General features: G+C 37.2%; 2 long non-coding RNA genes across 2 annotated transcripts; one reads left to right on the top strand and one right to left on the bottom strand.

Moving 5' to 3' along the window:
* Window positions 1-8,620: 8,620 nt before the first annotated feature.
* LOC127524163 (uncharacterized) lies at window positions 8,621-12,973 on the top strand. The gene is made up of 3 exons (XR_007933009.1): window positions 8,621-9,192; window positions 9,306-9,438; window positions 12,836-12,973. It is a non-coding gene; the product is annotated as an uncharacterized LOC127524163 (long non-coding RNA).
* A 2,344-nt stretch (window positions 12,974-15,317) lies between these two features.
* LOC127524164 (uncharacterized) lies at window positions 15,318-20,200 on the bottom strand. The gene is made up of 3 exons (XR_007933010.1): window positions 20,068-20,200; window positions 19,904-19,974; window positions 15,318-15,414 (listed from the first exon to the last, which is right to left on the bottom strand). It is a non-coding gene; the product is annotated as an uncharacterized LOC127524164 (long non-coding RNA).
* Window positions 20,201-22,805: the final 2,605 nt, after the last annotated feature.

Genomic DNA, 22,805 nt, shown 5'->3' on the forward strand with positions numbered 1-22,805 from the left:
TTTCCTATTTGTTATTTTGTGATTATACAGTTTATTGTTTCATGTATTATTTTCTTCCTGTTTAATGAGCTATTTTTCTGCACATTTGGAACTGGCAGTAGACAAGTCAGTAATTCATATTTTTTAACCATCCTTTGTCCATCCATTTTGATTTGATCACACCAGTTTCTGTACAGGATGGAATGAGACTACCAACTAATACTACAAAACATAACAGAATCAATTACTGATACTTACTAATGTGCTGTTTTTTCCCCTCTGAAATGATGCCACTTCCTGGAAGATAATGTCATAGGATCTGACAACAAATTACGGTGCGTTCCAAATGGGATATATCGCCCTCCGAAGGGCACTTCAGAGTGAAAACAATCATGGCCGCAATATTGAAGGGTCGTTCCAAACCGAAGTGCTCAAAACTGGCCACTTCAAAGTGCCCTTCGGAATGAAGGATTTCGAACAGTACAACTGATAGACACTTCAGGCCCCCATGATCCTTTGCAGTTGTTTGGAGTCACAGAATGGGTACAGGAGGCTCGGAGTTCGATTTACCTATAAATGTATATATAGTTTTTTTTCTATACTACTGTAATATTTAGACAAGTTAGATTTGGTACATTATTATGGTCAAAACGACATTGTACTTCAACAAAAATACTTTACAGCTACCTTTATCAGTCCATTTAAATGTTTCAAATACATAGACACAATATACAATAAGCAATAAACCAAAAATAAATTAATTAATTAACATTAAACCAAAGGCGCAGCTTGCACAATCTACTCATCATTCAGAGTGTGTTTTTTGGGGGGTCAGCCAGCGTACAAAATGTGCGACGAAGGCGCCTCCTTGATTGTCTCATATAAAACTATAAATAACTATATACATTTAACTATTTTATATACATTCACTGGCCACTTTATTAGGTACACCTGTTCAGCTGCTCGTTAATGCAAATATCTAATCAGCCAATCACATGGCAGGAACTCAATGCATTTAACCATGTAGACATGGTCAAGAAGATCTGCTGAAGTGTACCAGAATGTGGAAGAACGGTGATTTAAGTGACTTTGACTTTGAATGTGGCATAGTTGTTGGTGCCAAAGTAACACCTGGCGATGTTTTCTGTCTCACTTACAATCAATTATAATATCGAAGTGCTCTGGAGTCATAAAATTATTTGATATGACTGGATGGATGCTGCCACTATTGATTTTTCTAGAATGTAGCCAGCTGTGCGTATATTGAACTGGTATTGATGGGATTCAGTCGGCCATTCATACCACAACATATGTCACATATCTACTGCACCACCTGAGATTCCAGTTATTTTTATCATGGAGAAAATAGCATCAGATTTTCTGTGCGTATGTCGGTGGCGGGGCATGTCAGTGTCGGCATGTGGTCTTTGAACACGTGACTTCTGAGCTGGCATGAAAGGCGTGTGTTTTCCATTACACCACTCCACTGGGATTCAACTTTGTATTGTGGTTTTGAACAAGAACACTGGGTGAAAGTGTGTGTATACAGAGATGAGATGATGCATAGTGTGCCTGTGGAAAATCTATAGGGGAAAGCTTCAGTCAACACTGTCACATCTGCATCCTCCTCTAACATATACAAACAAATGACATCAGAAAGACTTACTCATGCATACACTCAAAGTGTAATGTGATTCAGCTATCGGGCCGACGATGCACAGTGATGTAAGACATTCAGATCACCGCGCATCCCATCGATCAACCCACAATGAAAATCAAGCTGAGAGCTGATGAAAAATGTGTGGGGGAAGCTGTGATGCATTCTGGGAAATGGCTTCAGCCCATCAGTCTCCTGCAGCTCTCAAGTATAAGAGAAGAGAAAGAGGAGATTCCTCAGCATGTGGTTTATGTGGTTTGTAAATCTGTACATAACATCAGTTGTGATAAACGTGTTAGTCCTCGCTGCCTCTCAAGAACTGCATATGTATTTTCCATGGAAACTATACATCTGTCAACATAAAAAAAAACTAGGTAATACAACTTGTTATTTCTTAAAAATATTCCATTACACTGCAGCTCTTAAATTTCAATATCCTTTTTGCATATTCAAACTGTTTTGTTTGTAAAGAGATCCTTCATATGTCTTGAATGATGAATAATCCATTAATTTGTCTTTGCTGTATATGGCATCTTCAGGCCTTAATTTCATTCCTGTGATGGCAAAGATAAATTTTCAGCATCATTACTCCAGTCTTCAGTGTCACATAATCCCTCAGAAATCATTCTAATATGCAGATTTTTGCTGCTCAAGAAACATTTCTGTCAATTTTTATAATTTTTATCAATGTTTTTGCTGCTTACTACACTACTCAGCATTCTGCAACAAATATTTTTCAGATTTTCTAGACTATTTTAGGTCGTAAAGTGAGCATATTAAGAGATTTTAAAATTAAGCGCATAGCTTCAGCAGGCATGTATTATGGTACTAAGCGGGGCAGTGGGTGCCTGAGTCCTGCCCAGCTCTACAGCGCCCCACAATTTTCCAATGTAAATCTGTGGTGAAAAATAGAACTGCAGCGCGCTACCCGTTTATTTTATCGTTACTTTACTACGTAAACCTCGCTACAGACCAATACCATATGAATTCACTTCAGCTATGTTTATGTCTGTTTTTCCTATGTGAAGTAGGCTACTGTATCAGATTAATGAATTATTAGATTAATTATAGATTTATAAATTTTCAGGCTATTTACGGTAGGGGGCACTGTTACGCATCTTCTGAAAGAGTACAGAATCTCTGCATCAAAATGCAGGAGAAGAAGAAGCTGAAACAAGCCATAGAAGATTACTCATGCAAATATAAAATAAAGCAATCATCAAACATTAAACAGCATATAAATAAAAACTGCCAAACGTTATGTGAACTTTGAGGACTATTAAGCTTTGGGGATGTTTATGGTCTTTGACAAAAATGCAATTTTCTCAGCTTTTTGTTTAAAATGTTTCCTTTTTTTTTTTTTTTTTTAAATGAAACTTAGCCACATTTAAGTGTTGATAAAAAAGGATTCATGAAGCTAGAATAAAATGTTTTTAAAATGGAAAGAGTTAAAGTACAGTTAAAGGTATTTCAAGTATAAAATATAATACCTAAATAGGAACATAATAGTATACTTAAAGTGCAAAAATAATATATAAAAAGTAAACTATAAGTGTGATATGTTCACTTAAAGAAAACTTACAAGTATACTTGCACTAAACTAGTATTTTACTGAGAGTATATTTCAAAGTGTACTTTCATATACTAAAAATGTACTACTAGTATTAAAATAGTAAACTACTAGTATACTTATAAGTTCACTTGTAGTACAGATGCAGTACAAATGAGAAATGTAGCTGTGAACTAGTTGTGTACTTAAAGTTTACTACTGTTACACTTATAGTACACTTAAACATATACTTCAATTGGGCCAATTTAGTCCCAAGCAGTATTAAAATAGTACACTTACAAGTTTACTACTAGTACATTGATACTAGTATACTTATAAAGTATACTTAAAAAATATACTTGAACATTACTTAAGTATACTTGATAAAATGAACTTGAAGTATACTTCTTTTTCGTAAGGGCAGTCAGGGTGCCCATGCTGACCCCTGTCCACCGCTGAAAGCGCCAACAGTGGACACGTGAGCATCAGATCTGGACCACGGAGCAATGGAAGAAGGTGGCCTGGTCTGATGAATCATGTTTTCTTTTATAAGTAAAAATGGTTCAGGAATGGTTTGAGGAGCACAAAAACGAGTTTGAGGTGTTGACTCGGCCTTCAAATTCTCCAGATCTCAATCCAATTGAGCATCTGTGGGATGTGCTGAACAAACAAGTCCGATCCATAGAGGCTCCACCTCACAACTTACAGGACTTAAAGGATCTGCTGCTAATATCTTGATTCCAGATTCCACAGCACACCTTCAGGGGTCTAGTGGAGTCCATGACTCGATGGGTCAGGGCTGTTTTGGCAGCAAAATGGGGACAAACACAATATTAGGAAGGTGGTCATAATATTATGCCTGATTGGTGTAAAGTTTAAAAGGTGTATCACGATCGGGTGCCACTAATGCATTCAAATGTTTGGGGTAATTGTGATTTAAAATAATAATAATAATAATAAAATACTTTTATTCAGCAAAGGACACAATTGTTTAAAATTGACAGCAAAGACATTTATAATGTTACAAATGATTTCTATTTCAAATAAATGCTGTTCTTTTAAACTTTCTATTCATCAAAGAATCCTAAAATATTGTATCAGTTTCCATAATTTATTTATTTATTTATTTGAAAAAGGACCATGTACAATTTTTAACATAAATGTTTCATGCATTGCACCATATTTAGCCAAAGGGTTCATTTTCATCCACAGCAAATTTTCATATTAAGCAGCAAAAACTGTTAAGAACAATAATAAGAACCATCATGTGACACTACAGACTGGTGTAGCGAATTAACTCAAAGGGGAAATATTAATAATTATTCATAATGATTAATTATGAATATGTAAATCAGTTAATCAGATTAACTGGATGTAGCTACATTAATATTACAATCAATTAACCTGTTCGTCCAGTGAACACTCAGTGTTGATTGTTTATTAATTCTAAGAAATGTTCATTTCCAGGTTATGGAAAAACAACATTCGTATTGTACAGTACTACTCAGAGCATGTAGTCAGGATCTAAATCACTTAAGAGGCAATTTATTAGCAGACGGAGTCAGAACCAAACATGTATTGTGCACAATCTTTATTAACTAACTCACAAACACATAACTAAACTAACAGACACATAACATACACGAAGGTCACACACATACATTGGTAAGAATGAGCAATGATAGAGTTGAACCGGAAGTAGAACTGTTGATAGAGCTATAGGAAAAAGTCATAGACAATCTGGAAAAGAATCATCAGTTTCCTCAGTAATAAAACACCTTTGCTGACAAAGGTAAGTTTTACAAATCAATACTAAATCGCTGTTTAGTGTTCAAATGTACGATACTTGCAAGATGCCTTTAGGCTGAGGAGCATCGGATCTGCCGGCTGGGTTGTAATCTTGATGGTTCGGTCCGAAGTTGTTGCCAGTATCTTCTGCGTTAGATGAAGTACTATGAAAACTTATAGATGAGCACATGGCTGGGTTGTAGGCCGAGGCCTGCAGGCCTAGGCCTACAGGCCTGCAGCAAGAAGGGGGTCTCTTCAGTCGTCCAAGAAGCAAGGAAAGAGAGGGAGTGGCATTGTTCACTGGCTTTTAACCTCTGGTCAAAGTCACACCTCTTAGTTGTTGACCGGACCAATGAAGATGTTGTATTTCCGGGCGATAACACGCCTCCTGTCAGGGCTTTTATGATCGAGCAAGATTTACTGGCTGAGTTTTTGAAGAAGAACTATTAAAGATTCTTGTAATACTGATGTGCTGCACAGGTATGGACATACCGCATACACAAGCATTTAAATCTTCTCGATACGAACCCATAGACACTAAACATGGCATAATTGAAGTTACCTTAAATGCATCATAAAACATGCGAATACAATGAGTGCAATACAACAACAGCAATAATGGATACCATTTCCTAGGGATGTGCATGTTCATTTATAGAACGGTCTGTCTATAAATTAATGCAGGAAAGTCTGTGTTCTGTGGGGAAAATGCAGGAAAGATGCACGTTTCTGTGTCTCTTCTCTGCTCTTCCATGTGGCAACCACATTCTTTAGCGCAATAAAACTTGTAACTGAGAACTTTTCGGGGGATGGGGGACAGGCCCCAGAGTGCTTTAAACAATTATTGGTTACCTATAACAAATAATTGTGTCTGATTTGTCTCAGTCGTTACACTGGAGTAAGGCTGAAATTGCAATTTATTAATAAAAAAACAATGGTTACACTTAAATTTTGATGGTCCACTTTAGACATTCTAAAGTGGACCAACAAAATAAATTGTTACCAAAACAACTTATGAATATATAGGCCTAAATGAAATCTGTACCCCTGGGCTAACAGAAGAAGGTGTTTCATCCACTGAGAATCTGAACTACAAGAATAAATTCAAAATGTCGTAGTTTTACTCTGCATTGCATCACTACAATTGCAACCATCTAGTAGTGCACATATAGTGGTATTTTCAAAGTCATTTCCTCAAAGAAGAAATTAGTTATTAGTGAAAAGCTATTGGCAAGTTAACAGTGTCAGTCTAAATGCCCCCCTCGAGGGCTGAAGTAATCGACATTTGTTTTGCTTTGTTGTGATAGATACGGAGGCACCCTGGGGCCGCTATTAGTAAAACCGTCACACACTCTCTGAAAAGCAGTCAGAAATAAGCGTACAAAGGGGCTGAGACCTGCACCGTAACAGAATGTTGAGTTAAAAAAAAAAACTCTGAAGAGACACTGAAGACGTGGCTTGATTGCTTGGACTGTTTTACTCTTTGAGAGACAATTTATTTTTGTTCTGTCTGGAATATAAATCAAAGGAAGAGAAAAAAAGATGGAAATTTAATCAAAACGTTGACAGATTCTTGCGTTATTGAAAGGAAATCACCGTTCTAGTTCACTCCCAGGGCCATGACATTTTGGAGATAATTTAACAGATTGCATGCCATTGTTCTGAAATCTGAGCCAAGCTTTCTGTGAAGATCTGACAGGTGCCTCACGCGCAACACACTCCGTCAAATGGCATTTATCTTTTCCTCCATAAATTTAATTCCATGGTGATAATACTGTGTTGACAATGGAAAAATATCATCTCCTCTCTGGCAGTGGCACAAACATCCCAATGCATAAGAAAAAACAAATTGGCTGGATTTATCATTTTATTGTACATCAATCTCTCATCCTTTTGAAAAGGTGAGAGTTTTAGATATCATTTCAAAGTTTACACATTTAACAAATAAATTCTTAGAGTATATGCATCAAAAAGTCATGCAACTGCTCTAAACCGCAAGTAGTTTTAGAGCGAGAATCAGTGCGGCATTTTTTCATAAAACAATGAACTCTTAAATCTCAAAAGATCGAAATTCATCAGGATATGACCCGTTTAGGCCTTCTCAATGAGTGTGGGTCCCAAACCCACGGCCCGATGCATATGCCTATTAATCAAATCTGCACCAATTGGCTTGCAATGATTGCAGTTCCAGCAAATTGGAGGAGCACTTCAGAGTGTGGCTTTTGACCGTCAATTGAACGACGCTCCATTAAACAGTAAGAGATGCTGGAGAGAGGAAATGAGAAGCAGTGTGGGATTGTGGCTGTTGTGTGTTTTGGACACCATGGCTGTACTAACTAGATTTCAGTGTGTCATTTTAGCCTGGCCAGAGATGTGATGGGATTTTTAGCCTCTGTTTGAATCCACAATCTACATTCTCTCCCACTCTCTCCTCCCGAACATTAGATTCCAGACACTTTCAATTTAATTATTTAAGCCACTCTGTGAATTTCTGTACTGTGGACAGAGAGACAGGGAATGTATTTGGAGAAAGTGATGGAGAAAATGCAGAAAGAAAAAAAATAAGATAAGCAACTAAATAAAAGTAGTGATGCTATTAACTAGCATAATAACATCAGGACAGTAGCTAATCTGTCTAATCTATATAAACAACTCTAGCCGCAGCACAAACTCCTGGGAATCTCATGAATGTTTTGGTGTTTTGGGGAAAAAAAACATTGCTTGAGCGAATGATTCAGTAACTCAGTAACTGAAGACAGTGGCTGCGTCCAAAATCTTCCACCTACTTCTTCCGAAGAGAGTCTGAATCGTGCATAACAATAGAGCAATAGAGACTTTACTATCCCTTGAGGGGATCCCATGGGAGAGGATTTGTGAATGGCAGAGATGCGACGCAACTGACATTGGTTGGTCACATGATAATGATAACATGGAGAATGTAGTACGTCCAGATTACATTCATATGCATTCATAAATAGAACATACTTTTTTTAGTGCTTGCAAAGTACTTATTCAAAATAAGTATCTACTCAAGAGAGTATGCAATTTCAGATGCAGCCAGTCATTCCTGAATGAATCAGTGTTTTTGAATTAATCGGTTGAGTGACTGATTCAAATGACTCACTTTTAAAGATTGTAGTCACTTGTCACCACCTATTAGTGTAACTTTGTCACCTATAGCACTAATATAAAATATATATTCTGTCCCTGAGTGGACCTTTAAAGTACTTTCGGTTTCATATTAAATAAAAATTTGACTGACAACAACTAATTAAATTGCTGAAAAAGTGAGTTGTCGCGTTAAGGCGAGACACTGCAGGTGAATAGGTAAAAAAAATGAACTAATAGTTATCACTATACTTCCCCAATGGATTGATTACAAAAAGAATTGCAAACATTTTTTGTATTACAAGTTTTCTAAAATGTTATGTTTAAATATGCAAATGAGGCACTATTTACTTAAAAATGTGCTAATTTGCATAAATTTCTAGTACAAAAAACTGAACAGTGGATGAAGTCAGAATTTCATTTTACATATTAGAGTCAAAGGTTTTGGGTATCTCTTTAAAAACTCATTTTGAAATCTATAGACACAAATAGATAAATTGGCAAAAAAATAAATGCTTAAAGGTAGTTTTTCCTTTTAGTTTACAGTCAACATTGTATAATCTGTCTGGCAGATCATGTAACAAACATGAGAACATCTGTACAGCAGCTCCATCATGCCACTTTACTGGTACAAATGGTTTTCCAATTAAACATACACTGAGGGCTACATCATTTAAATATGTATAGACTTATGTCAGCTTGCCATGAACATGAACTCACGAACACACTCATTAGTATTCAAAAAGAGACACAATCAGACATCTGCCATGTGATTCGGCAACTCTGCGACACCAATTACACCGACACGAAACTCTGAAAAGTTGTGGAGCTTTCACCCTCTTCTTAATCACTTTCTGTCAAGGGCATAAAAAAGGCAGCGGCAGCTTTTGTCTTGCTGTTTAAATAAGTAAGCCAACGTGGCTGTAAGCCACCAGTGCGACCCATCACTCAGTCGCTGCTAAATTAGCTTTCCCACGTGTCATGTTGAAGTTGCCGGATTCCGTCTCAGCAGGAAGTCGCCCCGAAGCTCTTCCTGTCAGCCTCCATATCTCAGCCGAGGTGTCAGACGGCTCCGTGGGTGCGCTGAGGTTCCTGAGAGCGACTCTGCTAGGTGAGGCCAAGAAAAACCCTCACCTCTTTTTCTTTTTATCTCTTGCTGGGCCAGACACGCAAAAGGCGAGATGCACGGCTTTGCTTTTCTCTCTTCGCTTCTTATCTCGGCAGAAAACAGAGAGGGCTACTCACAAAAAGCTGTCTGTTTTTCACTCGTCTTCTCTCCTGGCATTCCTCTGAAACAAGAAGACCACTCTTTACAAGGGTCACCTGCCAAGGAAACATTTTCGCTTTTCACTTTCAGGTGCTTTTCTTTCTGCTCTTTATTTCTTGTTGGTCTCTTTTCACCACAACACAAAGAAAGCTCATTTGGAGCCTTGCAATGTCAGATCCTTCAGTGTAAGCGCTCTCATCTATACTATCACCAATACTCAGCCCTTCAGCCTTAACAACACTGAATGAAACTGTGCAAAACAAACAAATGCAGCAAATAGCTGAAAAGCAATGCCACTTATGAAAGGGAGATATCTGAAATGCTCATAATAAGGTCCATGCCTGTTTCTTGCATGGATTCAATGCATAATCAAAATAGCATATGTATTTATTTTAAGGAGTAAAGACATGATTTTTTTTTTTATGCAGGTTTGGGGAAAGGATAAAAAATAAAAAATAAAAAAAAACACTAAAATACAGTGTATTTCCTGAAGATAACATGATTCTCAACATTTTGGCCCCAAGGCCCCCTTATAAGGAAATATTCCAGGGCCCCCACATGACTTTTTGACCTCAGAAAAGCATAAAAGTGATTTAAAACAGCTTTTGCCATTGTAGTAAATTCCCATTTGTAGCAAACTTATGAGAGAGGAGTAACACATCTAAAATCTGAGGAGGAGAATGGGGTGGTGGTGAGATGCAACAAGACAGTTTGGAGACTGAGAGCTGTCAGTTGTAGTTTAAATTATGTGGAAGGAGGAATACAATTGGAGGATGAGAGAAAGCTAAGACATGGTGACTGGCTGATGTTTTTGAATGAATGTAAACTGATAAGAGGCTCGACAGTAGGAGGTGTTTGTGAAGTAGGTTATATACCGAAATTGTCACAAACTTCAATAAAAGGCTATATTAAAGGATTAGTCCACTTTCAAATAAACTTTTCCTGATAATTTACTCACCCCCATGTCATCCAAGATGTTCATGTCTTTCTTTCTTCAGTCGAAAAGAAATTAAGGTTTTTGATGAAAACATTCCAGGATTATTCTCCTTATAGTGGACTTCAGTGGCCTCCAAACGGTTGAAGGTCAAAATTACAGTTTCATTGCAGCTTCAAAGGGCTTTAAACGATACCAGACGAGGAATAAGGGTCTTATCTAGCGAAACGATCGGTCATTTTCGAAAAAAACACAACTGTATATGTTTTATATAAACAAACGTTCGCCTTCTAAGTGCATCCGCCAAAACCGCATTTCCGCATTCTCCAAAATGCTTACGCTGTATGTCCTACGCCTTCCCTATTCAACTTACGAAAAAAAATGTAACTGGCGCTGCGTTCGTTCCGTAAGTTGAATAGGGAAGGCGTAGGACATACAGCGTAAGCTTTTTGAAGAATACAGAAATGCGGTTTTGGCGGAGGCACTTAGAAGGCGAACGTTTGTTTATATAAAGCATATACAGTTGTATTTTTTTTTTTTTTTTTTTTTTGAAAATGACCGATCGTTTCGCTAGATAAGACCCTTATTCCTCGTCTGGTATCGTTTAAAACCCTTTGAAGCTGCACTGAAACTGTAATTTTGACCTTCAACCGTTTGGAGGCCATTGAAGTCCACTATAAGGAGAATAATCCTGGAATGTTTTCATCAAAAACCTTAATTTCTTTTCGACTGGAGAAAAAAAGACATGAACATCTTGGGTGACATGGGGGTGAGTAAATTATAAGCAAATTTTCATTCAGAAGTGAACTAATCCTTTAACTGCTCTGTGTTATTCATGTAATCAAATAATTAGGCTATATCTTGATGTTTTGTGATTGAGGCATTCTGTAAGTAATGTTTTCAATCAACTCATATGGTAAGAAAGGTGCTATATAGCACTTAAAGTGGTTCCCCTATGATTACAAGCCAATGAATCACTTTTGGTGCTATTTAGCACCATTTTTTTTAGAGTCCACCGCATTCAACTGAGCGCTATTACTTCCTAATTCATTAATCAGGGTTTCTTGTTAGTTAATAGTATTTACTAGGGGGCTCATTTAGATGTGAAATCTATAAATCGCAAATGATCTTGAACTTGCGCACAGCTGAATGGTTTCAGTTCTCTGCGTTTTAAACAACAAATTAATGTAATTTACATATAAAAGATCACCAGTCATCGCCCAAATCCTTAGCGAGCTGCAAGAATAGCTTAGATTTCCAAAAACCTGCAGTAATCTGACTAGGAAAAGTGTGTACGTCTGCTCAGACCCTGACATGGCTCTAAGCACTGTTCTACGTCAAAGACCGTTTTTATAAATATGAGCGTTGGCGTGGATTTGAGCGTTGGCGTGGATTTAAGCGTACGCACACTCTAAGATCAAATCTGTGCTTACGCACTCTTTATAAATGAGGCCCATGGGTGTTAATAGTGCGTTCCTCATTTGTTCCATGTGTAGTTATTCATTAATGACGGGACAGTATTCTACTGTATACTGTTACCCAATTATTTGGTCTCATGAAAAAATATTGGGACAAAACAATATTATTAAACAACATTAAAAATAACATTTTCACTCTGGAACAATTTAAATATAAATATAAAACAATATAAAATATAATAATAATAAATGTAAACACAACATAAAAGAAACTTGTTCCTGTTCCTATCATATTCTAGAAAAAAAAAGAGAAAAAAAAAAAATCATTATTCAGTCTCTGGCCTGTTAAAAAACCCCATTGGGAAACCAGTACATTAGCATTGAGCTATGATAAATAAAGGTCTGTTTATTATTTGCTAACAAAATTCAACCATTTTACCTGATCTGAATACAAGATGGTTATATCTCAGGCATCACGTCCATCTTTAAAATGCTAAATGCAAAGGCACCTAGAGGTAACTCAACTAACCATACTGTAAGTATTTAACTTCAGAGCATAACACATCATGCAGTGTTTGCTATGGACATAAATGATACCTCAAATCATGAGGAGAGATGTGCTATTAGTTTTTAAAGTAATCAGACTTATGATTGTGCACTAGTGGGTGATGTAAAAATGTAAAAAATAAATAAATAAATAAATAAATAAATAAAAATAAGTCTCTTATGCTCACCAAAGCTGCATTAATAAAAACAATATGTCTTTACTGTTACTTTTGATTAATTTAATGCATCCTTGATAAATATAAGTATTATTTATTTATTTATTTTTTTAAATTACTGAAACAAAACTTTTGAACGGTAGTTTATGTACTGCACAGAAACGTTTTGGGGGGTGGGCTTTTTTTTCTTTCTTCACTCAGAACATCCTAACTGCATATATCAACACCCAATCATCATGGTAGTGAGATTTACATGGTCAAAAATCAGAAAATGTAACAATCTATTTGTTATATAATGTTGCTATAATGCTAACTGCTATTAACTGTGCAGCTCCAACCAATCAAATTCCATCTCACTCAAGGCAATAACAGAGCTGAACTATATCCAGACATTATTGCCGATCTCATGACAGGTGGAACAGGGACTTGTGTATTTCTGTCTCGGAATGACTCAGGAGAACGATATAGCTGTGAGAGCTCGACAAGATGTGCTCGTGATCCACCCTTTGAAGACTTTCAGGTTATATTCGTCCACAGCACAAATTCAAAATCTCTACTGCACTGTCTGCATCTGTTTTAGTCCATTTTCCCTTTCTTCCTCTCTCTTTCAGAAGCAGCTCTTGATCAGGAGACAGAAAGACAGCGTGTCTGTGGAGCCAGCGGGCGAGGGGAGCACAAACAGCCACGGGCAGCTCATAAAGCAGAGGCAACTTCATAAAGAGAGAGAGAGAAAACCAAAAGACAGAAACAAAGTGAAAAAGGAGAGGCAGACGGACAGACACACAGACAAAGAATTGACATCTGTACTGAAACTAGAAAGTGGCTTCTTTTTTGTCTCTCAATACCCTCACGTCAGGAGACACAAAGGAGATGCACAATGGCTCATTGAGAGACAAAGAATCACTATTGATTCTCTAAGAAGGTTTTGGGCTGCCCGGATCCATCCATCTATCCTCTCTCTGCAGTAACAGGCTTTCCCGTGGCAGGAGATGGTGCATAGCATCAGACTGGCGATGGTTCAGTCCGTCCTGCCACTGGAACTGATTGCTCTCATTAGATTCTTTAGCCTCTGGGTCAAATCCAGCTACTGGATCTGTGAGCAAGCTGATACTCCACAACCCAGGCCAATTTTCCTACTGTTTTCTCCCTCTCTTTCATTGCTTGTTTGTCCTTCATTCACTAGGATGTTGCATCCATCTCATAATGTATGTTGTGAAGAGATGCAGAGGTCTGTGTGGGACGAATTTTTGCATTCCGCCCTCTTTGCATTTTGCTTCTGCATGTTATTTTTTACTAAGGTGCCACAAAGGTGTTTATTCTTGATTTTGTGAAAGAAATAAAAAAAATATTAATTTGCATTTGCTAAGAGAAAATGGCAGTGCTTGCAAGAAGAAAACTGTTAAAAATAAATCAAGCATTACTAACAATTAAATTTATGCAAGGAAGGATAGGGCAATCACTATGCATACAAATAGATATAAGAAAAAAGACCAATTTCAAATATTATGACTGAAGATTTCACTTTAAGCCCGGAACACACCAAGCCCGTTTGGGTCCAAAGTTGCCCTGACACACCAAACCGACGCTTGACACCCGAAGGCCAAGTAGTACGTCCGTTCTGCGCCTGCTTAAGAAGAAATGCCTTTCCGTATCTGCAGGTGGCAGTAGCTGAACAGCCAATCAGGGGTGCATTTCCCAAAGCGAACTATGGTCGCAAGTTCTGTCGTTACCGATAGAGTTCAATGGGACTTACAACCATAGTTCACCAACGATGCTTTCGGGAAACGCACCCCAGAATGATCAGATGGCCCAACTGACTGACGAGCTCCGCCGGCGATTCAACATGTCGAATTAGCCGAAAAAAAGCAGACAAGGACCAACTTTAGCCGACGGTGTGGAACACACTGAGAAAACTTAGTCGGCCGACGAACAAAAACTGCCCGACCGCCGACCGTCAGCTTGGTGTGTTCCAGGCTTTAAAGACACACTACAGAACTTTAGATTCTCTATCGGCATCTATGGATGACAAATAATATTGCATGTAATATCCTATTTACAGATATAAATAATTATTTTAGGTTTGTAAATAAGATTTTCAACAATACATATTTTGTAACTTTAATCTTAAATTACTTAAAGGGTTAGTTCACCCAAAAATGAAAATTCTGTCATTAATTACTCACCCTCATGCCGTTTTACACCCGTAAGACCTTCGTTGATCTTCGGAACACAAATTAAGATATTTTTGTTTAAATCCGATGGCTCCATGAGGCCTACATAGGGAGCAATGACATTTCCTCTCTCAAGATCCATAAAGGTACTAAAAACATATTTAAATCAGTTCATGTGAGTACAGTGGTTCAATATTAATATTATAAAGCGACGAGAATACTTTTGGTGCGCCAGAAAAAACAAAATAACGACTTATTTAGTGATGGCCGATTTCAAAACGCTGCTTCAGGAAGATTCGGAGCATAATGAATCAGCGTGTTGAATCATGATTCGGATCGCGTGTCAAACCGCCAAACTGCTGAAATCACGTGACTCTGGCGCTCCGAACTGCGGATTCGACACGCTGATTCATTGTGCTCCGAATCTTCCTGAAGCAGTGTTTTGAAATTGGTGTTTTGAATTTGTGAGCGAACACAAAGTTTCTCAGGGGAACACGAGAACACAAAAGCATTGACATAATTTTTCCTCCCATCTCTTTTTTTTTTTTTTTTTCCCATCAACATGTCCCTTTAGGGGCTTAAGTATGAATTTTATAAAAACAAAAAAGTTGAAATTATTCACAAAACAAAATTTATATACAAAAAAAAAAAAAAAAAAAGTCTGGTGGTTCAGGCTAAATTTACCGCAAAATAGTTGCTTGTGGAACTAAAGAGAACCAATTACCTGAGCCAATCACCTGTGCCATAAATGTCATGTGACTAATCATTCTAGGGCATTCTATGTTGATGGAAAATTCACAGTCTCGAGCCCTGTGATTATCCTGTGAGAAGAGAGAAAAAATAATTAATTTCATGCTTTTAAGAGCCTAGAAAAAATAATCAGTCACTAGTAAAAAATAAATAAATAAATAAAACATTTTGTATGTTGAATGCAAGCATGAGGAATGTTGATTGACCAAAACATTAAACATATTAAACTCATTAAACTATTTTTTGTGATTATGCAAACTCGAGTAATGTGCAGGATTTTTATTTTTCTAGTTTTTGTTGAATGCAAAAATATATATATATATATAAGTTTTGAATATTTGAATAAATACCCGCAGATGCCTGCCTTTACTTAACTTTACTGAATGAGTCTGAACAAATGAGTGAGTGGAGAAGCACTGAATGTGACGCTGATTGTGAATGAAGCGAATGAACTTGGCACATCATTTATGAATGAGGATCTGCTGACCAACAGCGACTGAATGAAAGGGGGTTTTCAAGAAACACTTAAATAGTTAAACAGTTGTCACAACACTGTTAAAGTCGCTTTGTATAAAAGTGCTTACTAAGTAACAGACTTGCAGACTTGCTTTCTAGTTTCCTGTCCAGGCTCTGATAAGGGGAATTCCAGCCTGTGGTTACTTCCTGTCCCCTGTGTATCCCGTTACATTAGGAGTGCCACTAGTGGGAACAGTCTCATCATCTGAAAGTTTTATTAAGTGCCCAATTAAAAGTTTCTGAACTATCTAAGAAATGAATGATGCAGAAATTCATTTAAAATGCATTATATTGCACATGTTTTCCAAGAATGTCTGGGATCTTTTTAACATGCCATAGAAGGTTTAGCTCATCTGCAAAGCTTGACGTGCATATGAATTTATATTCCATTCTCCCCATATCAGGAGCTGACGGCTAATATTAAATATGAATTAATGCAAAGATAAATGTTTAATGGATTGTCTTATTACACTATTTGAATGGAATGAGAGGTGCTGCTAGAGGAGGCTGGGAATCTCTGCATATTTTCAGGTCAAATGGACTGTAGTGCTTTACAAAGCTATAATCTATCAGCCTATATCAGTAACATATTTTTTTTAAGTTAAGAAGTAAAGCAAAACTTGCAGATTTTTATTTCATACTCATTCATTTTAATTGCTCTTAACTTGAAATATTTTAGTAAATTCATACATTTAACTTAAAATTGTATAAAATATTTTTAGTATTGGAAACTTGGCTAGATTTAACTAGCTAATTCAGTAAATGCTAACTTGCTAATTGGTAACACAATGCTTTGATGGCATTAGCGTAGCATAGCCATTGCTGAATGAGTAAAGGGCCTTTCAGACAGAATGCGACAACAGCATCACTGCGCTATGAAACCCATTATTTCAATGGCTTGCGCCGCAAGAGGACAGTCTGTTGCTGCGTCGACCAAAGCCGAGCCCAAGTTTCAAAATAGTTCAGATTTCGTCACTGCACTGTGTGGTGATTACCCGTGCAGCCAATAGAAACGAGACATCCAAACAAATGCGGAAAGCAAAATGGCTGAACAGCTTGTACTGTGTGTGTCAGAATTTCCGGAGTGCTAACGCTCACTTCTTAGCACGGGACAGATACATATTTTGCTGCTGACCGAAAGGTGGAACAGCAATCAAATGACTAGATGCATAGAACTCCCTCTAAAAGTTTTGAAAAACTCTGCCTACTTTGCTCTGCCCAGCGTAGCGCAAAACACTTTGTATCTGAAGGGCCACACTGAACCCAGCGGCCAGTGCAGTGCATTCCACGTCTAGAAAGGGCCTTAAGGCAATATCAAACATTTAACATATATCTGTTCTCAAACCAAGCTCATGCTCCACGTGGCATCATGATGGTAACCCCCCCAATATACAATATACAGTAACAGAAACTCTTCTAAATTAGCATAGCAAAACATTAAACACTACTAAATCTACTAAAGCACAAAAAAAAAAAAAAAAACATTATATAACACTTAATTTTAGCATTTACTTTCCCTTTTGAGTGTCATGGCAAGGCATGCTGGGAAATAGAAATCCCAGCCCCATTTCAGTTAAATTTAAAGGGTTAGTTCACCCAAAAATGAAAATTCTGTCATTAATTACTCACCCTCATATCATTCCACACCCATAAGACCTTCGTTCATCTTCAGAACACAAATGAAGATATTTTTGATATAAAAAATATATGAACCACTGATTCGAAACAAAAGATTCATAAAGCTTCAAAGCTTCATGAAGCAGTGTTTTGAAATCGTCCATCACTATATATTGTTGAATAAAGTCACTATTTTGGGGTTTTTTTGGCGTACAAAAAGCATTCTCGTCACTTTATAATATTAAGGTTGAACCACTGTAGTCACATGAACTGTTTTAAATATGTCTTTAGTACCTTTCTGGGCATTGAAAAAGAAAATGATCTTGCTGGCAATGGAGGCCTCACTGAGCCATCGGATTTCATCAAAAATATCTTAATTTGTGTTCCGAAGATGAACGAAGGTCTTACGGGTGTAGAACGACATGAGGGTGAGTAATTTTGGGTGAACTAACCCTTTAAGTTTATAGTTTAAATTAAAGGAAACAAGTTAATAAAAGTCAAAACAATGAATTCATTCAGATTACTTAAAATGGGTCAGTTTAGTGAACTCAAAAGTAAAAGAAAGTTCTAAATACTCATAAAACTCAATTTGATTGAACTAATTTGTTTAATTAAAGTTTACCGTACTCAAGCCAATCAATTATTTTGAGCATTAGGGTTTACAGTTAGGGTTCAGACTCAACTCAATTAATTCCAGTGGTTTTAACCCTTGTTGACCCCAAGACCCCACATTGCCACATCAATATTCAAAGGCTACATGACTTTTCCAGTCCTTCGTGATTTATTGGATAAGGACTAAGGACAAAGATTTTTTAAAAATTTTATTCAATTTCTACTTGATAAAATATTAAAGCTTGACATAACAAAAATGTTTTTGTTTTCATTTTAATTATTATTATAATTAATTTAAATGACTTTTCCAGGCCTAGGAGGTTTTTTAAAAGAAAAAAAAAATGTTGAGTGGTTAAATTAAAATAAGAAATATCTTGATTTTTTTATTTGTTTCTAGCTTATTTTAATGCTTGTTTTGTCCTGTATTTGTGTAAATTAGCTAAGTCATTTTGATGAGGACCCCCTTAGAAGTTTATTGAGGCCCCCTAGTGGGCCCCTGATTGAGAACCAGTGCAAAAGAGTTTTGCATAAGCATGCTGATAAGCTAATGATTAAAAAGAAAAGGAAACAAAGTGCAAGCAAACAAAATTGTCGATTTTAATTAAAAACATTTTTTAATTGAAACTGTTTTTATTGATTTTTTTTTTTTGTATTAAATATATTTAATTAATAATCCATAATTCTCTTGCTTCTGATTTTTACTGAGCTTTTTGCAATGCATTATAGGATTGCCTCCTCAGCAAATGAAGATTTCATTTTTTATATTTGAAATAATGTAAAACTGTACACATTAAAAGCAGGAACATGCATTAAGTAAACAGGGGGTCAATTTTTTATTTCATGTTGACGCCAGGTCTCATTTATAGTCTGACTGAACAGAATATGGCTTGATTTGGCGCTTTTTAGATCTATGTGGGGAATCTACGTCCTCATAACAGCGTATAATCTTCCCAGCAGCCTTCTTAGATCGTTTTCCTGATAAATTCAGGGCAGCTATTGTGTCTAAGACCCCCAGAGATAACAGCGTATCTCGTACCACCTACTGTACGTGTCCAAATGAGACCTGGTATTCTCATAATCATGTATGAAATCGATATATTTCACACTTGCACTAATTTTAATGCCTAAATTGACCAATATGTCTATAATAGTCTCCTATATGCACTGGAAACAATCTGTATAATAGACAGAAATGCCTTCCACAATGTCATTTCTATAATGACACTGACTTTCTTGACACATAAGGGAGTCGAGATAAAGGGCTGGAATGATTTGAGCTCAATTACTTTCATCTATATGCTGATTGGTCTCTTTTTCGCCTTTGTCAAATGAGGACATGTGAGATGGATGCATAGCACTTTATGGCAGAATAAAAAGGCCTTTGGTTGTGAGACAGTCATTATACAGTAGCCTGTGATGACCAAACCTAGAGAACAGAAAGACTGAGAGAAACAGACAAAGACAGAAAAAGAATGATCATGTCTAATGTGGTATCAATTCCACAGGCACACCGACTTAATGTGCGCTTCTTTCCAGGCATAACGACCCCATTGCGTCAAACCTTCCCCCACGCGCTCGGGTCAGTCTGCCATAATCACGTTCCGCACACACAAACTCCTCGCCGTGTGTCAAAGCATCATTGCTCCCAAGGACGATGTTGACAGCTACGGGTTCCGGGTCCATTACGTTGGAAAAATCGCCCACTTGAGCAAAAGACATCCCAGCGGTTTAAGACATGTTCCATGAGCAGGCACTTCTGGATCGAGAGAAGGACATAAATTAAACATGCAAGCCGCTGATGGACGTGGTTCTTACCGCCAGGGCGTCTGCACTGGAAGTGTTGCATTACATGTTCCAGAGCTGGTATGAAAAATGAACCCGTACAGCTGGGGAAAGCAAAAGAGAGAGAGAGTGACGATGAAATTAGGCATGCTGATGTGCAGTGGGAACCACTGCTGGGGGCGGCAGCATTGCATTACCTGCGAGTATAATCTGAAGAGAGCTAAACTGGAGAGAAAATTGTGTGAGGCACCTGGGTGGGTGCATGAGTCAGGCTGTGTGCGCGAATCCACCACTTCTGTTATTGGAAACGTATTTACCCTCATGTCGTTCCACACCCATAAGACCTTCGTTCATCTTCGGAACACAAATTAAGATATTTTTGATGAAATCCAAGAGGTATATGATTCGTCCATAGACAGCAATATAATCAACACTTTCAAGGTCCAGAAAGGTACTAAAGACATCGTTAAAACTGTCGACGTGACTGCAGTGGTTCAACCTTAATTTTATGAAGTGACGAGAATACTTCTTCTATCAGAAAAGAAGATATTGTTGAATAAAGTCATTATTTTTGTTTTGTTTTTGTACACAAAAAGTATTCTCGTCACTTCATAACATGAGTGATATACCTCTCAGATTTCATCAAAAATATCTTAATTTGTGTTCCGAAGATGAACGAAGGTCTTACAGGTTTGGAACGACATGAGGGTGAGTAATTAATAACAGAATTTTCATTTTTGGGTGAACTAACCTTTTAAATGTAAGGGTCAGACAACGCGCTGTTTTCTAAAACCCTCTGAAAGAACATTTACTTAAAATAGTTTTTTTTTTTTCTTTCAACAATGTTAATGTCTTTATTGTCACTTGTGATCAATTTAATGCATCCTTGCTAAATAATTAATAATCAAATAATCAAAATCTTACTGACCCTAAACTTTCAAACTGCAGTGTGTCTCGGATTTTCAGTGTTTCATTGACTGATTGACACCAAGGTACACAACATTACAGCCTTCTGTACAATTTCATAACTATCATAAGTCATGATAGCAACATTTAAAGGAACACTCCACTTTTTTTGAAAATAGGCTCATTTTCCAACTCCCCTAGAGTTAAACAGTTGAGTTTTACCGTTTTCGAATCCATTCAGACGATCTCCGGGTATGGCGGTACCACTTTTAGCATAGCTTAGCATAGTTCATTAAATCTGATTCGACTAGCATCTTGTTAAAAAATGACCAAAGAGTTTCAATATTTTTCCTATTTAAAACTTGACTCTTCTGTAGTTACATCGTGTACTAAGACCGACGGAAAATGAAAAGTTGCGATTTTCTAGGCCGATATGGCTAGGAACTATACTGTCATTCCGGCGTAATAATCAAGGAACTTTGCTGCCGTACCATGGCTGCAGCAGGCGCAATGATATTACGCAGCGCCTGTGACCCCTGCTTGCACAGGGAGCGTGCCTTGCAACCATGGAGACCTTTGTGAGAGACGCTGCGTAATATCATTGCGCCTGCTGCAGCCATGGTACGGCAGCAAAGTTCCTTGATTATTACGCCGGAATGACAGTATAGTTCCTAGGGAAGTGGGAAAATGAGCCTATTTTCAAAAAAAGTGGAGTGTTCCTTTGACTGAATTATGAGTTGGCTCAAATGTTTCTTCTAAAATTATTTAGGAGAAGTAAAAATATTATAAAAATAAATAAATCCTTGACATTCAATACAGAGCTCTAAAATAAAGGTGGAAAGCAGAATAATTTGATCTTGGAAGACTTTGAGTAAAGATAATAAAATCACTGACCTTTGATTGCAGATTTTGGTAGATCTTGACATGCTTGAGATCTCATCTGAATCTCTATAGGAGAAACATGTAAAATGTTTTACTTAGGAAAATAATCTTTATCTATATTTTAATCTCATTGCCTAGGAACAACTGAGATCCAGTTGCTTTAGGGTCTGATTTACCCCCCCCCCCCTTTTTATCCACTATTTTTTTTCTTCTCTCTCTTCTCATAGTCTTTTACTTCTTTTGTTCTAGCACTCACTCATGGGATTTTCAATGAGAGCTGATGAATGCTGTGCTTCACATTCAGTATGGCAACATGGAAACCAAATAGTCTGTGCTTTAATTAACTTAGCCGAATGAGAGAAGTATGAGGAGTCAATATTTATTATGTCTTGAGACAGCTGGGCCAGCACTGGGCCCGTGTCCCTCAGCAGCCATGAGAGCTAATTGCCCGGAGGCAAACAGAGGCTACTCTCATCAACAATGAGGTGAGCTGTCGCCGACTTCCTAGATTTCCCTAAGTGCTGGAATAACGCACCGCAATCACAACGAGAGGTAGAGCCACAATGCCATCTAATTAAATGCATCTGAGATGATTCCATGAGATAAATTGAAGGATAAGATCCTGCACATCCACAAATCACAGGTTTATGAAACAGCTGCTAGCACGTCACATCAGTTGGCTGGTTCAAAGGCTAACAAAGTATATTTAACTTCCGTAATCAACGTGAAAAAATGTATCATATAGCAAAAAAACTTGTTTTCCTTTAAATATTATATAATATTTATACTATATATTAAAGGTAAACTGTGTAACACTATGTAACTAGCGCTTAAAAACAAAACCGCATGCATTTTGCTTTGAGAAAGCAAAGAGTGTATCATTTTAACATGGCCTATTTTTGGCAGCAAACTCACAGTGAAGCCAATGAGCAGACTTCACTGCACACAGTACAGCTTCATGTTGAGAGATCTCCAATGAGACCATTTTAATTAATGCTCCATTTAGAGTTAATATTACATTTTTTATGCTTTCTCCTCTTGCCACTTTGTCCTCTATCTCTCCCCAGCAATCTTCTATTTCCATAACAGTGAGAACTGTTGTAGCGAGCAAAGCTTCCCACCACAATTATATCTTTGTCTCAGACAC

This window comes from Ctenopharyngodon idella, chromosome 12 (genome assembly GCF_019924925.1).
Source record: "Ctenopharyngodon idella isolate HZGC_01 chromosome 12, HZGC01, whole genome shotgun sequence".
Taxonomy (NCBI): domain Eukaryota; kingdom Metazoa; phylum Chordata; class Actinopteri; order Cypriniformes; family Xenocyprididae; genus Ctenopharyngodon; species Ctenopharyngodon idella.